Below are 6,693 nucleotides of genomic sequence, written 5' to 3'. Positions count from 1 at the left end.
CAAGAAGTTTGTGATTAGTTCATGCCAAATCAGAGGGCTTGCTGGCTTCATGTCAAATTGAAGAAGTAGGAGACTTTCTCTGGGAGAGAATGTTTTCTTCACTATGTGTGTGTGTGTGTGTTTGTATATCTATATTTGTATATCTAATCTAGGCCACAAGACATTTGACCCTTCTATCATTTATGTCATCTTGGCTCTCTTCCAGTTCCTTACCCTGTATCACCACCACCCCTGCCACCGCACTACATCAGCCTTTTCTTTTCATTGCTGCATTACTAAGAAAAAAGAGTGGGATTTTTAGTCAAAGGCCTACAATTTACTTCACCTCCCCTCTCTCTACTTAACTAATGGTATTTCCACCTCTCCTTCCATTCTGACTCTACCTCATAGGCAACTAAAACTATCTCTCATCCATACTATGAACATCATCCTGTCTACCCTCCTCCCAAAACTCTTCTATCAGTTTTACCTTTTCCTTAACTTCAACCACTTTCCTTCCTCTATATATTTGAACCAAGAAGACATAGGCCTCTTCCATTTAAATCAATGTATAGGTATCCACAACTTCTCAAGCTTGCATTATGCCAGTGGGCTTTTATGAAAGACCTACAGGGGTCCCTGCTTTCACACACCAAAAGAAATCCAAGAAGAATTTCTCACTTTCATGGAAAATGGTGAAAAGCAAAAACAGCATTCAGCATCTGTTTTGCAGCAAACCGTTATGGAAGCAGCATGCACCCAGGAGCTACGGGGGACCCACCCTGCTCCTTCCCAGGGAATATGCTTTGAACTGCATCTGTGAGCATCTGTGCTTACCCTCCAATTTATCTTGTGTAACCATCAGCAAGGTATGTCCTAAGATAGCAGGGAAAGACTAACAGAGGCTATTTTTGGGGACTGGAACACTAAGAATTTTTCCATATAAATTAATGGTAATTTTTTTTTCTAAAGATTTTATTTGTTTGCTTGACAGAGAGAAAGAGCAGAAGCAGGGGGAGTGGCAGGCAGAGGCAGAGGGAGAAGCAGTCTCCCCAATGAAGGACTCAATCCCAGGACCCAGGGATCATGATCTGAGCCAAAGGCAGATGCTTAACCAACAGAGCCACCTAGGATACCTGTAATTTGTTCTTCCCTTTAGGTCATTTGAGTTTACGAAACCTTTCATGAGAATGTACTATTTTCAAATAGTGAGGGAAACCTGTATCTCTTCAATCATATATGTCTCTGTTTAGTAATAGCACTAACTCTGCAGCCAAGGTACTAAGTCTCTATGTACTATCTTCATGATCTCATCAACCATTCATACTTCAACCTAGGGGTGGCTTCCAACCTCTTAGCTCCCCATCCTGGTCCTCTAAACTTATTCTTAGGGTCTTTCATGATTATGATTTATATATATATATACATATATATATATATATATGTATATATATATATATATATATTTAGTATATGAAGCATACATATGAAATATATGAAACATGTGTGCGTGTGTGTGTGTGTGTATACATTTGAGAGAGAGAGTACAATTAGGGGAAGGGACAGAGGGAGAGGGAGAAAGAGAATCTCAAGCAGACTCCCCACTGAGTGCAGAGCCCCCTGCAGTGCTCAATGTCATGACCCTGAGATCATGACCTGAGCCCAAACCAAGAGCTGGATGCTTAACCGACTGAGCCACCCAGGTGTCCCCATGGTTTCATATTTTTAAAGCATTACCAAGGTATAATTGATACACAAAGTAGCATACGCATTGGTGAGTGTGCACATGTATGTACACACATCCTATTATCACATAATCAAAGTACTAAACATACCCAGGGAATTCTTGCCCCATGTGCTTAAAGTTCCAGTTAAGCAAGGTGAGTAAGTTCTAGAGATCTGCTGTTTAGCATCGTATCTATAGTTAATGATATACTATTATGCACTTTAAAATGTGTTGAGGATAAGTCATGTTAAGTGTTCTCACTACACAACACACACACACACACAACCACAAAATCATGAAAGAACACAAGGTGATTTTTTGAGTGGATACATTTTCCTTTTTTAAAATAATTATTGGGGTGCCTGGGTGACTCTGTCAGTTGGGTGTCTGACTTTAGCTCAGGTCATGATCTTGAGGTCCTGGGATCCACTCCTACATTGGGCTCCACACTCAGCAGTGAGTCTGCTTCTCTCTCTCCCTTTGCTGCTCTGCCACCACCCCCCCACCCCCACCGACACTTGTGCTCTCTCTGTGTCAAATAAATAAAATCTTTAGGAAAGTTATTCACTTTTCTGACCATAAAATCCAACAACTACACTAATATAGAAAATATGATGTGTATATACATTTACTTTTTTATTTTCAATAGTTTTTTCTCTTTATTTTTACCCCATTTCAAATTAGATTTGCTAATGTCCTATTTTATTTTTAAATGATCAGAATTTGGTTTTTATTCTACATTTTTAAGATATATTTTATTTGAATAATGTTTTCTCCTAATATTTTCCTTTGGTTTCACTAGAGTTGCTCTTCTGTACTTGGAGGTCTGAACAGTAATTTATGTTATAATGAAAGTATTAAGAATATGGATTGACATCTGAGAGGAGCTTTAGGGAATCTATGTTTCAGAAAGCACAATTCTCTTATTTAATAATTTCTGTTTGGGTTTCGTGGTTACTTAGAAGAGTATTTTCCCTCTATTCAACTGATAGTTCAGTTTTAATCTGTTTACTTGTTATCTTCAATTTCTTTTCTCACTTTTTTTTTTTTAATGCTATTCTGATTAGAGAATGTGGATTGGATAATATCTTCCTTTTCAGGAGCTAAGTTTTTTGTTTGTTCCTTTCTTTTTAGAGTGGCACAGAACAAATATTATAGTTAGTATTTAATAGAAAGGTCTATTTTTCTATTTGGGGGAGACAATATTTATTACCTCATTTATATTTCATCTTTATTAATTATATAATTCAAATCCCATATAGCCTTTAAAAATTTTTATCCGCTTTACTTGTCATGGAACAAGAGTGGTATGTTAAACACTCCTGTAATAATTGTGTTTCTGTCACAATTTTGACAGGGAACCAATATATACGTTGATGCTTTACCATTAGATACCTAATTATACTTGGATTATTTGAAATGCAGTTGACTTCATCAAATGTCATTTTTTAGCAAACATTTTTGCTTCTGTCTCTTAATCATTTTTTACAGATTTTATTTATTTTTATTTGAAACAGAGAGAGCTAGAGATGGCACAGGGGTGGAGAGGGAGAAGCAGGTTCCCCACGGAGCAGAGAGCCCAATGTAGGGCTCGATCCCAGGACTCTGGGATCATGATCTGAGCCAAAGGCTGTTCCCTAACTGACTGAACCACTCAGGGGCCCCTGTCTCAATCATTTTAAGCATTATTTTATTTTTAGTTCCTCTGATTCACATTTTAATTAATACCAAGACCTCTTAGACTCTGGCTGTGGTCTTTTGGGATCTAGTGATAACTCTGACAAAGTTCTGTGTTGCTAAGACCAACCACTGGACATGTTATTGATTTTTTATTATTCATCTGGACTATATATTACCTAGGCAATGGATATTTTCGTCCTCACCATAAGTAATATTTGAGCAACTCTAAAATGCAGATAAATTATATTCTCCAAAATAGATGTGGACAATTTTATAACAATTGCCTTTGCTTGAAAAATCAGAAGGCTCAAGAACCTGGGCCCACCTTCCTTTTGGTCATAATGAGCAGAAATTTGTTCAGAGCTACCCCCCTTTAAGATGGGGCATCTGCTCTCAATCTGGCTTCATGCATTTGTTACCTATACAAGCTCTGTAATCATTGTTGTCTTCAAATTCTGCTTACACACTCAGTTTAGGCATTACTACTGCATAATCAGAATATCTTCATAGTGATTGGTCTTCTTATCTGTCCTTGTCTATTCTCACCTATAAACACACATTTATAAATCCTTTCCTACTTTTGCACAACAGAGAAGCACAGAAACAGAAGGACAACATCTACCCTTGGATCAGAGAACAAAGTCCTATTTCCTGGCCCCTCTTTCTGATTTTACAAATACCTCAAGTGTGGACTCAATTCACTTATTTGCACACAAAGCATAAAATTTCCATGTCCCTAACATTCTGGATATCCTAGGCTTTTGACTCTTTGCTTTCTTGAAACTGTATTATTGCCTTTCCTTAACTTATACTGACAATGGGGATTTTGGTTTCTGTTCATCAACCTAGCCCTTTCCCACCTATCCACAAAAATACTGTGAACTTGAACTTGACTTATGACTGACCTAGACTCCCTGCTTTCTATGGGAGTGACGTTCACCCTCACTCTCCTTTAAAACTTGACTCTCTATCCTGGCTTCTCCCTCTGAACTGGTGAGATACTGGCTCACAAAAAGGTGAATATTTTGTTTTGGTGCACGGAGAAGAAAGCATTACTGTCACTGAATGAATGTGTCTACTTCCCATTGAAGCTCCTCCATATAAAGCAAACCACCCAAAAGAAAACCTATAACAAAACAATTACCTGGAAAGTGAGTATATTCTTGCCCATGCATTTAGAGGGAGTTCTCAAAAAAGAATCATCGCCAAAGCAAGATGCCTGAACTTTTCGGGCCCAGGGTGTTTAAATGATATAATGGGAATTCAAGCAGAGCTGCTAGATACAGTGTTACTCCTTGCAATCCTATCAGGGATTCTCAGGTTTCTGTGGCTCATTTTATATGGCTGTCATGTTTGAATTTATTCTGCCAAGGAGTCATTTTCATTTCTGCAGTACTGTTCTAGATATCAACTGTGTATCCATATCTCTCTCTTTTTTTTCACCCTTGTCATCTTTCAGCTATTTCTTTATCTTTCCAATATGACATATTTTTATTGTTCTCTTTATACTTCTATTGTTCAGTCTGAGCCAAGCCTTAGAACTGCCACATTCTTTTGAAAGACGAGAGGCGCCATCAGAAATCGTGCTGGTCATATCTCCTGATCGCCATCTCCCTCTTCTTCCCCAAGTGCTTCATTTTGACATCGCAGACTTTATGGAAGTAAAATATGCACCTCTCTCTAACGATAGCAATTTATACAGCCTTTGTAGGAGTTTACAATCGGAGGGGATGGACGTGCTCTCAGAAAATAAATGAGTAGATAATTAATTAATAGTGATTTATGTGTGCACATGTTAGAACTATAGATAGTGCACGTGTCATGTGTAAATCGATATTTTTGGATATGCCATCCATTACCTGATTTAGTATTTTTTTTTAAGATTTTATTTATTTATTGAGAGAGAGCCTAAGCAGGGAAAGCAGCAGGCAGCGGGAGAGGGAGAAGCAGACCCCTGCAGAGTAGGGAGCCTGATGGCAGGGCTCAGATCCCAGGACCCTAAGATCATGACCTGAGCTGGAAAGCAGACACTTAACCAACTGACCCACCCAGGCGCCCCATGATGTAGGAATTTGATTTCCGTAGTGCCCTGGGCATAATCAGTGTGGTTCTCTCCGTGGTGCTGCTTCACCCGGAACGTCTCTGTCCCTGTTTCTACTGCCTAGAAGCCACCTGCAGGCTGGCCCTCCTCATTAGAAGATCAGTACTTGTTAAACAGTGTTGAGCTGAAGTGGTCATGGCATATTAGAACCTAATTGAGAATTTAACCAGAACTAAAAGACCCCAGAAAAAAGCCTTAACATTGCTGAGTAATGTGGAAGCCTTGGAGAACAAACACCTACTGATGGGGACTATTTATAGGTCCTCTTGCTTCTTTGCTCATTAACCTCAAGGCATATTAGGTACTCAGGGAACCACATTCCGCCTAGTCCGTCAATGTTTCAAAAGCCTAATGAACTTTGATCTGAATTTGTCTTGGTGGATAGGACATTTTCATGTTAGATATTTTGACAGCTTATGGGAAAGCCTATAGGCAGCAGAAAGATGAAAAGTGAAGTGAACACTTGGTTTTTAACTACCTAGCATCCATGTCTCCTTTTTGAATGATACCCTGGTTTCCTTTTGAAAAGTATCTCACCAAACACTATATACTAGTGTTGATGGTGGGCGATCACTAAGGTATTGGACTCTGTCAATGGAAGATCCTTCTCACTGTCTGGCACCTACCAGGTGCAGACATCAACACTGGTTAAGTGCTGGTCTCTGCTTGGACACAGAATCATGAGCAAATGAAGCAGCAGAGGAAAAGATGGAGAGTGACCTGTCGTTCCAGTAGTGGTGTCCTGATCTGGGAATTCTTCTATAAACACTGTTGCTGTGGTTTGCATTCAAACTCTTTGAATGGAACTGCCAGGCTGCAATTTTCCACTGTAAAATATAGCCCCTCAGAAACAAGCACAATGTACAGCTTGGTATTCTAATACAGATCTTCAGAAGCAGCAGCACTGAAATCAGACAGCAGCAATTCCGCTCCAGCTCTGCAAGTAATCAGATGGCTCCAGGCACTGTGTTTGCTCCTTCCCCTGTGAAATTAGTATAACCATGCCATCTACCCCATGGAGCTGTCTGTACATAACATGCTAAAAATAGAGCCCAAGATACTCAAAACCATCTCAAAACCATTGTCTGAAAACCATCTCCAATGTTTTTGTTTAATCTGTCACACACACACACACACACACACACACACACACACAATTATCTCAACTGACTTCTTCACAAAATCTTTCACTATCCTGCTTATAAAC

This window comes from Lontra canadensis, unplaced genomic scaffold (assembly GCF_010015895.1).
Source record: "Lontra canadensis isolate GAN:19392208 unplaced genomic scaffold, GSC_riverotter_1.0 scaffold43, whole genome shotgun sequence".
Classification (NCBI taxonomy): domain Eukaryota; kingdom Metazoa; phylum Chordata; class Mammalia; order Carnivora; family Mustelidae; genus Lontra; species Lontra canadensis.
Note: the sequence above shows the minus strand (reverse complement) of the source record.